The sequence below is a fragment of the Benincasa hispida genome, chromosome 6, assembly GCF_009727055.1.
Source record: "Benincasa hispida cultivar B227 chromosome 6, ASM972705v1, whole genome shotgun sequence".
In the NCBI taxonomy this organism is placed as follows: domain Eukaryota; kingdom Viridiplantae; phylum Streptophyta; class Magnoliopsida; order Cucurbitales; family Cucurbitaceae; genus Benincasa; species Benincasa hispida.
Window position 1 is genome coordinate 2776196 of NC_052354.1, and position 11960 is coordinate 2788155.

Below are 11960 nucleotides of genomic sequence, written 5' to 3' on the forward strand. Positions count from 1 at the left end.
GGAGATTGTTCGGATTGGTGTCCTAAATCTCCTTGTAATCTCGTAGTTTGTAAACTTTGTTTAGACATATTATTGTTAATAACATAAGTGTTATTTTATAAACATATACTCAATCGAATAAACTAAGATCCTAGGTTATTTTATATAATTTAAACAAGTATGTAGAGACATACAAGTGAAACTTGTTTAAATAATAACCTAAACGGTCTGTAGTCGATGGATAAAGCTGGATACCTTATCCTGGTGACACTACAGATATGGTCCGCTTTGTAGGTGTTACAAGTCTTGTAAAGTGCTACAAATAATCTGATCCTGATCATTCATGTAGAGACATGTGAACGGGGTATCTTATACAAAGAGTTTGCATAAGATCCGATCACGAAATGATTACTCTCTTTATATAACGCCGTTAATAATAGAGACTCACATTTCACTAGGATGACCATAGGTGACATGACCTGAATCTCAAGTGAGTTCTGAACTTCTGCTCATGAAGACGATCCTTTGATTTGTATGGGTGAGAATGGCCAAATTGCCAACTCAATAAGCCTACCATTTTGTGAAATTGATTCAATAAGAAATGAAATTTGGGATCAGTAAACCAGCAAACTTGACTCTGATACCAATTGATAGAACCCAAATTAAAGGAAATCTTGAATGAAAGCAAATCATCCCAAACACCATTCTTTAAAGAAATTAATTTTTATAGAAAAGAAAGAACAAGATGTGCATTTACATAAATTACAGTATGCTAAGTTAAAAAAAGACATAGGGTTTCAGAAACCTTTATCTTTGAAGACTTTCTTCAAGTATCCCTCGATCAAGATCCAAACACTACAACGATTGTTTCCTCAGTATTATTAGGCAGAGAACCCAGGAATGGTGGGCGCTGACTATTTTGGAATGAGAGAATATAGATTTCAGTAGAGAGGAGGAAGAGTTGAGATTATTCACTAACAACCCAAAACTCACAGAACAACTTCTGTCTTTCTTACAGTGTATCACTCTAAGAAGGAGACTTTCTTCTCTCTTTTCAAAAACCAAAATACAGCAACCACCCCACGTAAGAAGAGGGGAAATGGAGTTGTAACTCCCTCCCTCATTTAAATTATTCAACAACTAAAATCCCTTGGATGAAATATGCGATGCATGTTCTTAAGTTATGCATTAATAGTCGTGTCGATGGTCATGCGTTGGAATGATAATGCGTTAACAAATGTATGCGATGACCATGCGTCCTGTCACAAGTTTTCTTGCGTTCATGGCAAGTATAATGTGAACGCAAGTTTCTCGGATGATCTGAGGTCGAACACAGGGACTTGTATCATAATGAATGCGGTGATGTGCATGCAGTGGTTTAAATAAAAGAATGAAAGGCAGGTTGCTAAGTTAACCCTACTCCTACTGCTATCTAACAGACAACGCAATGAGAATATGCATGAGAGGTAGAGATACGACAACTCTTGTCATGAAATAAATGAATGGGAAAATAGATAAAATGTGGAGATGATTTCATTGCAACTCTTAAGAATGACCGCAAGGGCAACCTTAGTCAACGCAAGCCATGCAATCATGCTACGCACACGTGAACCTAACTCTAGGACGTATGTGGTGTATTTGCGATATTGCCGAGAAGCCAATGCCTGCCTAGACCTCCATAACCAGCTCACTAGCTCTCGGCACATGAGCGTGGCTGCCGCATAACCCCTTATTCTACTTCCTGGACGCATGCAATATCCAATTTGTAGGGTGCATACGCTTTGTAATAGCAAACAAAGCACATCTCTAAGATCCCCATTCTTGCCTATGCGTTCCAATCTGCTCTCTCGAGTCTTAGATTTGGGTTTTAGACTACTCTCCCAAGTATGCCTAAATGATGAATGATGCGCTCATAGGACAAGGTAACTGCATGAACTCTGCTGACCTAAGATTGTTCCTATCTCTAGTGACCAATGCATACATTGCTTAATGTGACCAATGACTTACCCTCCCGAGCAGTTGGTTGTTGCTGACTTTACTCATAGACAAGCAATGCGTTAGCCTATAGACAGGCGTTGCCGCAACTTCACACTAAGCAGATAAGGTTACTCACACACTCACGCAACGCACACCTCTCGGTGGATTGCTACATGTTTCATATCCCTAATTCACATGACTAAGTATGCGATACCCAAGCAATCCCACTAAGTGTTGTAATGAAAGTAAAGATGCTAAGCAAAGAAGATGGAGATGGAGTCGAAGGAGACAGAGAGATGCATTGAAAAATAAATTGCATTAATTCCTTAATCACAAAATGTCATACAATACAATATGAGAAAAGAAAGGGAAATGAAATAACCGGTTGGAAGCAAAGACTTGCTTCCAGCGGATGTGCGTCAAGGCTGCCGGTGATGTCATGGATGGGCAGAGAAGCTGACTCTCTCGAGATCTAGCTTCGATCAAAGGCTCCGGTCGTCACTCGGAATGGATGAAGGAGGTGAAGAACTCTCAAGTGTCTTCTCATACATTTTGTCTGGATCGCAGGGGTAATCCTCGGATAACTTGAATTTTTGCTCGTCGTCTTCTATTTATAGAGCTTGAGTCACCGACAATATTAATTGGACTGCTCTTAGTCTGACATTTGGTGCGTTAGTCCTTTCTGAACCTCTTTCACTAATGGCGTGGTAGGTGAAATGTCAACATCATCTTTTGGTTTTTCTCGAGGTTGATGCGTTGATGCGTTCATTCCACCAGCCTTGTATTGCTCCCATTAGTAAGTATTGTCGCATAGCCGCAATCATTCAATAACCACATTTTCTTAATACCGCAACTCTACACGATGTCCGCAATCGTTGGACGAGCGCAACTCCCATGCGATGGACGCATACAGCTGATTACCGTAACATCCATGTGTTGATTGACGCGTTCGACTTTGCGATGGAGTGTTTCTCCGCATGCGATCGTCTATGCGGTGGTCCAGTTTCCGCGTTTGCGTCCATTTCCTGTTTTAGCTACAAAAATAGAACATTTAACGCATAATAACGGGTTAACTGAGATTCAACATGCTGATCGACGCAAACTCATTTTCTCAGAATTCCTAGCACAATTGCCACATATTCTGCTTAACAACCTTCGTAATTCTAAGTAAAAGGCCTAAGATGACATGCATTTCTGCATGTCATCACACTCTCAAACTTAAAATCATGCTTGTCCTCAAGCATGTGTTATACTCAAGAAATTTTAACTTATCTTCATTCTTTCCTTTGCGATGACCAGCTTCTCAGAATATAATTTACACAAACCTCTGACCATCGCTGCAAAGCTCTCCTCCATTTTGGCTGCTTCTTCAAAAAGATCTTTTCTAAGTTTAGATCCGACAAACCTTTGCTCAAAAACTTTTTATTCATTCACCACAATTTTTTGTTTAGCTTTTGAGAATGCGTTCGTCAAAATAATTCAAAACTTTGCGATGACTTATTCAAATGTGGCGTTGAACCTGGTTACGCCCCTGTTTAGCTTACCCCACGTGGTGTTCATGCGAGCATCCAACTCATGTGCGTTTCATATTTCAAACTCAAACTCGTTGTCTCGTTTGATTTGGCTTGCCGCCGGACAGAGGAGTTGCGCTTTTGTGCTGATCTGGAGACTTGCCTTCGTTTTGGCTTGTCCACACGTGTGTCATTGGACATCCCAACTTCGAGCTAAGTGCCTTCACAGCTTAACTCTTATCAACATGGGTTTTCCCATGTGCGTTTGACATGGAGTTATTATTCTCAAAACTCGCTTCAATTTTATTTTCAAATGATCGCAATGTAATGAACGCAATTCTCCGGAGACGGCTGTCACCACCAAACTTAGAGGTTTGGCAAGCGTTCCTGCTATGCAACGTTAAAAACAAAAATTACAAAAAAGCGATAATAAATGTTTGAACAAAAGGTTTGCATAATAAAAACTTAAGACTTTCAAAATTGAAGAAGCTAATAATAAGTAAAGAATTCCTTGCGTTGATTAGTTAGAATATTGGTGGTGACTAACGTACCATCGTAGAAAATTCGGACACATGCAATCGGAAAGAAAAATTTAAAAGGATTAAAGCATACAAGATAATAGAAAAAAGACCTTAGGCGAAACAACACATGCATCGTGCGTTGGGAATCTATGCGATTGAAGCATGCATTGAAGGGTGAAAAGGAATTCTTTTGTTGAACTACGAACCGAGAGAATTATTGTTGCACCTACAAGAGCAAACGTACCACAACCAAGGAAGCAGCCATATATTCAAAATAACAATGAAAATAAAAAATAACCTATACTAAGAAGCAAAGTAAAGATAGAGTAGAAGACGTCCTGAAAAAAATAAAGAGTGTTGTTACTGTAGGAGTCTTCCATGCAAGAGATTGCTCTCAACTGCTTGGCAAGGATTCATGCCCTGAATTTGGAACTTCCGACAATTGTTGGGCGCATGTTGGCCACCATGTTCTTAGAATTACCTTTAGCTCTTTTGCGACCGATTGCCCTTCTAACCTTGGGGTCAATACTGACTTTCCAGCGCATCGCCTATACTTCAATATTGTTTGCAACCTGGCCGCACAAGCTGCAATACTCCCAAATAAAAGTTTTTGTAGAGACATAAACTCAACAAACAATTAGCTGCAAGTCCCCGCAACGACAACAAAAACTGGTGACGGGAAATTAGAAGTTTCAAATTATTCAACAACTAAAATCCCTTGGACGCAGTATGCGATGCATGTTCTTAAGATATGCGTTCATAGTCATTTCAATGTGATAGAATTTCCACATTTACATTCACAAATACAGATATGCATTAAACTACTAAATTACTGCAATATGATGGGGTTGGCCATTATATTGTTCGCATTCGCGACCCTTTCTGCTAGTTATTCCGCCATTCTTGGTGATCCTTCTTATTGTTGTTGGAGGTCTCTTAATCTTCGTCTAAAAGTCCTCTCAATCTCCGGGTCGTAATTTGTCAGAGATTGAGAGTCTACAAAGAAATCAGAAAAATTACCGTTAGCATTCTATTTTACTGAAGTCCCCAGCAACGGTGCCAAAAACTTGATGCCTGGTTTTATGAAATGGAAATATGAATGATAAGCGTTGATGGAATTGCGTTGTGCACTCAAGTTTCCCCCAGCGAAATCCAAGTGTAAATTCCTCTGAGTTTCCTGGTAAGTCCAGGGTCGAACACAGGGACTTGTGAAAACAGTTTGCGTTGGTAATATTTATGAAGAACTTTGTTGTAATTGGATAAATAAATAAAGTGTTGGATTTGTTGTTTGCGTTGATGAAAAAGAAATAAACAAATGCGGTGGAGTTGAGAAAAGACAATTGCGTTGATAGATGCAATGAGTATGTGATGAACGGGCTGAGAAGATCCTTAGCTAGCGTTACTTGGGAATGCATCAGACTATGTGATCATGTTACAACCATGCAGAACAAGTTATTTTTCAATGTAAATGCGATGTTCCTAAATCTAGGACGCATGTGTTGAATGAAAAATTTCCATAGAGCTCATCCCTAAGTCTCTACTCTTGTCCTATGCGATGATCCAAAATGCATGAAAGCAAGGTAACCGCATACAATCATATCCTATCTCTAGGATGCATGTGATGCGTTGATAATAAATAGTGCTCATTCCTAAGCACTTATCTCTTGTTTATGTGTTCTAATCTGGCTCTTTCGAGTCTAGATTCTAACCTGACCTTCCCAAGTCTAGATCCTGTCCTTAGAATACCCTCTCGAGTATCTCTAATGGACGAATGAAGCATACATAAACTAGATAATTGCAAAGAATGAAGATTCCCTAGTTGTGCTAGCTAAATGCTTCTCAACCCATTCAACTAATTTAGCTACTCATACGTGAATAACAGAGAGTGAACAAATATAGAGAAGGAAATTCCATTTTTATAAATGAGTTAAGTACAAAATGACAATGGAAAGTAAAGGTAGAGAGCCTGGTAGAAATTCTTTGCTGATCGAATCTTTTTACACTGAAATCTCTATTCTGATCTAAAGATGTTCCCACTTCTACAAGTGTCGGCCCTCTCTCTATCCTTGAAGCTTCCAGTGCTCTCCTAAGCTTATCAGAACGATCTGCCAGCACAACTACTTCCCTCGCGTCTGCCTTAAAATGAAAGAAAACTAAAGAAGTGCGAACTGAAGTATGAAATTTCTAACTGCTAAACTCGTGAACTGATCAACTGGTTAACCCCTTCTCTGAAGAATGCCTTTGGTATTTATAGAGCATCCATGGTGAAAGGCGGCTTCTCTCTCCTGATTGTACAGATGGGACAGCTTTAATTCCTGACTGATACGCCGAATAATTATCATCGATAAAGTTGAATGTACTTTGTGACCGTTATCGACTGTCAACTTAATTTGGATTCGACTATCATCAGCTTTCTGTCCCATCACTCTTAATTGGCCTTTCACCCAGATGCGCCCACCATGTTGTGGTGACCAAGTTACAACGATCCTTCTTGGGCGAATGTTTGCTTGCACGATCAATGCAAAGGCTTGCAGTGAAGTTGTGCTCGACCAATGAATTCCTATGATCGCAATCTTTGCATTGCGTTAACGCATATTTTGCACAAAAATACAAAAATCAACTGTTCTAATGCGCTGAATGCATGTGACCGCAATATCATGAAAACGATGCTTAATGGACGCAAGTTAATCATATTTCATCAACGCAATCCAACATTGTTTAAGAACTTAGCACTATGATAACGTGCATTTCTGCCCGTTATCACATGCTTAGAGATAAATAAACACGAGAACAAGGAAACTTACCAATTGAAGACTTTCTTCTTAGCAAATCTCGCTCTCTCCACGAACGGGCGCTCTCGCTCTCGCTGGAACGACAAGCTATCGTTCAGCAACACCCGATCGTCTACGACGAATGGACTCCACCTGAACAAATGAAGAAAGGAAACGACACCACCACTTGGAACCCTTAGTATTCTCGGAGTGAGAATCTAAAGAGTGGGCTATGTTCCGATTTAGTAGAGGGGAGGAGGAAAAGAGATTGTATACAACGATCAAGCATGTGGGAGAAGGCAATGTCTATCGTATAGACAAGATACTTTATCGTTTAGGCGAAGTACACGATCGTGTAGGAAAAGATAAACGAGTAAATCTTGGGCACTAAGTGATCGTTTAAGAAAAGGTAGGCGATCGTTTAGTAGATGCACGCGCGTGTGTAAGCGATCGTCTAGTAAACACAAGCTATTATATAGGCTCTGATTTACTAAGCGATAGAAAGCAAAACACACCGTGAGCAATTAACCGTGTCCTTTTCAAAATGAAAACAATTTTCATTTTATTCTTCAGTTACGAAAATCGAATGGAACTTCCCACTAACGCATGGTTACGGAGAAGACAACGACTAATTATCCCATAACTGTCCAATTAAAAAATAATGAATATAATCATATTATATTCATAACCTATAGTTTAATATCATATATTAACTATAGTGTTTTCTCCTCCACTAGATATAAATCATATTTATATCCATTTTCCTCCAATTCATGTATCTCATACATCAAGTCAACCATATCATATATAATTAACCAGTTCAATCATATCATATATAATCAAACTCCTTCTTGTCAATTTGAACATTTCAAACTGACCCAAAAACTGATTCTCAACTTGTATCCAAGCTACCAAGGGGACCTTATGGACCTATGGCTTGAAGCTCCAACGGTACGTGAATAACTGACAAACTCTTTAGCCACGAGATCCACCATCTGTTAACTGCCAGGCATTCCACTAAAGACTGACAGTTGAACTCTTCTTACCATAGATATATTTCTGTGTCCATCGGATATAACCAATCATCAGTACGATAATCCTTCACAGATGCTCGTAAGTACAGTTGGGCCAATTTACCATTTTTCCCCTGTAGTTACATCTTACTCCTTTAGTACCACTGAACCCTCTAATGAAGAATACAACATAGTCCAACTATGTGTGGACACCTCTCGGGAAAGAGAGAGATAATCCTTCAGATCGTTGGAGCTGCATGATCTGCAGGTCCGTGAAGTCCCTCCTACTAGCTCGTAAATGGATTAGCTCTAATTAATAGCGTGATAGAGTTAATTTGAAGTGTTTCAAATTAGAAATTAGATGAAAATTGGAGAAATACTTATTTTAAATATAGATTTATTAAATTTGAAGATAGAATCTGTGTAAAAATCAATTTAATATTTGATATTAAATTGAATTAGAATTATTTAAATGTTTAAATAATTTTTATTAATTTTATTAAGAAAATTTAAATTTGTGAATTCATTTTGTAAAATTAATAATATTTTTAATTTATTAAATAAAATTGATTTGAATAAAATTGAAAAAGAAAAGAAAACAATAAAAGGATGGAAAATTGATTTTTCCAATTGTCTTCATGTACTAGCTCACCAACAACCAACTTTAACTCTTCATTAACTCCAAAAACATGAGCTGCATCTCATATAGCAAATCTCTTTGCATGAATGATCTGCAATATATTGAAGAGATTGGAGTGTTTTGAAGGTAATGCAACCAAACAAATTTTTAGTGAAAATTCGTGAGAGAAGAAGGTTGTTCTTCTGCTGGGTTGCTGTTGTGAGCTTCTCCAAATTCCCTTAATTTCAGCTTGTATTTTGAATTCCACTACTCAATCTTGAGTACCAAAGTGATAGTAGGGAAGATATCTGGGTGGGTCTACTACAAGATTTAGTGGAGATTTGCAGTTAGATTTAAAACTTAAAGGAAGTTCTTCAAAGTATGTCACTGAAACACATTTATTTTTTGTTGAAGCATGTTTTCTTTCTACCAACATTAATGAATTAAATGTGCTTATGGATCTGATTTCTTCCACTGCACATTGGTTAAACTTTCCACACTTAACTTTATGCCACTAAATTCTAGTTCAAAATTATTTGAAGATCTACTAGTACTAATATACCTAAAGGAAACCAGACATGAGGTTTCCAATGAGGGCAGCGGAAGGATCGCTTCCAAAATTCTATTCGAAATTGAACACAAACAATTACAGTCACAAACTAAACTAACAGGTCATGCACAACGAATTACAGCATGCTTTTAAGAATGTCAAGGGATAGAGTATGTGTACCTTTGAAGAAACATTCTTCAAACTCCCCTCGAACAATTACAAGCGTTCACAGCACAACAACACACGAGACAATGACCGTGCACAACACGATCAACAACACGAACACAATGAACAACGAACCCAAAGAACGACCTCCAGATCCTTAAAATCAATCGAGTTGAGTGGGGATACTACCACAATGGTTACCTTGAGTATTCTCGATGTGAGAATCTAAGGAGTTTGTGGGCTCTGTATGAACTTGGTTAGAGGAAGAGAAGACAGGAGGACAATGATCATGTAGACGATGAGCAAAAAGTAGGGAGATGACACAGTCTATCGCATAGACGAATGCTCGATCATTGTAGTAAATAGCAGCCTATTCGTATAAACAATGCCACACGATCGTTTAACTACACGACCAGCTGATGAACTATCGTTATAGTCAAAATGTGCACGATCGTTTAGTTCTCTATGAGCTATCGCTTAGTGAAACAATTTCCTCTTGATAGCTTTTCCGTGAGTTTCTTTTTGAATCAAGTCACTACTAATTTTAGGAATTTTTTTTTCTTTTATCTCACGTTTACCACAAAACTACCAAATAATCTCCCACTCAATTAATTATAGAGAAAAATGATAATTATCAAATAATAAATATTATTATAAATAAATATGATAACCAACTATCATATTATATTATAACCTATAGTTTTTAATATTTCATCTCATGAAAATATAAACCATAGTTCTTTTGGTACTTAATGTAAATCATATTACATTAATCCTCCACTTGATGTATCTCATACATCTCACCAATTATATCATATTATAATTGATATTTTCTCTTGTCAATTTGAACAATTCAAACTAGACACCAAGAACTGATTCTCAATTGAATCCATGAGTACCAAGGGGACCTTATGGACCTGTACTTGAAGCTCCAACGTACGTGAATAATTGACCAAACTCTTTAGCACGGGATCCACAATCTGTTAACTGTCGAGCACTCCACTAAGACCAATCAGCTGCTTCTCCTTACTACAAATATATTTGAGTAACATATCATTCAATCAACAGTGCGATAACCCTTCACAGATCACTCGTAAGTACACTGAGGCCAATTTACCGTTTTGCCCTGTAGTTACATCTTAACTCCTTAGTACCACTGATCTCTAATGAACAATGAGTCATAATCCTACTATGACTGAGTCCTTCTTCCAAGAGAGGATTGTGGTCATTATGTTCATAGCCTGGATCAACCCTTAAGAGAGAAATTTATCTACTTATTTCTGCTTCAGGGAAAAATGAATTTCATCTTGTGTAACTGAGTTCCCAGCTCCCAATTAGACAAATCCCCAAAAAGGTAGGCTTGTTGAGTTGGCAATCTGGCCACTCTCACACCCGTACTAATCCAAAGGACCGCCTCAAAAGGTAGAGTTTCCCAACGACACTCAAGGATTAAGGTTATCACCTATGATCCTTTAGGTGAGATGTAAGTCTCAAAGTATCACAATGTTATATAAAGAGACCATCATATCGTGGTCCGGTCTTTATACAAATTCTTTTGTAATAGGACACTCCTACTTGCATGTCTCTACATGAATGGTCAGGATACATAGCATCTGTAGTAGTGCTCAAACACTTGTAAACCTCTACAAAGCGGGCCGTATCGCGTAGTGTCACCAGGATAGATCCCTCTTATATTCTTATAGTACAAACCTTTTAGGTTATCACTTAAGGCATGGTTCACTTGTATATCTCATATATATGCTTAAGTTTACATACAATAACATGGATCTTTTGTGTTTATGGATATGAGTAAATGCAAAATAAATAACTCTTATTTTTTTTTCAGAGGGTCCATCCAGAATACAACACCTTTTGTGTAATTCAACAACTACAAACTCCAGTAATTGCTATATGTTTCAAATAAACATAGAAGTTGTTAGACTAATGAATATTAAACTATGTATGCCCAATTTCTTACACAACATACCCGAATTATAAGAAAATATGAGAAGTTGATTTCAATTTGTTCATAGTAATCTATCATTCAACATTTGCACACGTGATCTTTTGTAAGTAGATATTTGAAATAGAACCAACGTCCAAGAACTTGTACAAACGCAGAGTATTGAACTTGTCAACAATTTTGTATAAGTACTATGAATGTAATAATCATAATGAATAATTATTCAACCCAATTTGTAATCCTAAGATAGTATTATATTAATAATGTGACTTACATCATGTACACATCGAGGCAAGGTGTTGATATTGGACACATACAGCAAAAATCACGGAGCATGTTAAGCAATATGCAAAATTTTACTTGGATCCCAAATATGCCAATAGGTACTTTCATCTGGATTTGGTGACTTAATATGCTAAGTTCTCGAAGCAAACAACGTAGATTTCTAGATCTTTTTGAGAACTTCTTAACTTTTCTTCTATCACACATTTTAACATTAGAAATAATCTATACTATCATATATAATATCATCCAATCGAAAACACTTTACCTGGTGGTGAACGATGGTGAGTATTGACTAAAATATAAAAACAAAGGTTTAAAATAAAATGAAAGTAATTACTTCACCACAACTGTTTGGCTCCGAAAGTGGTAACTCTGGTATGGAACCGATTATTTGACTATGACCGTCTCCAAATCAAGTGGTGAATGACAGTGAGTATTGATGGAGGATGACCAGCGAGTATCGATGAGCGAAACAGAGAAATGCTGAAAAGCATTCGTGGAGCTGATTGATTCGACTCACTGGAAAGCGTTCGATATAGAAATAGGAAAACGAAGAAACGTCGAGGATGTGCGATGGAGAGTAGGGGAAATGCTCTGATATGGAAT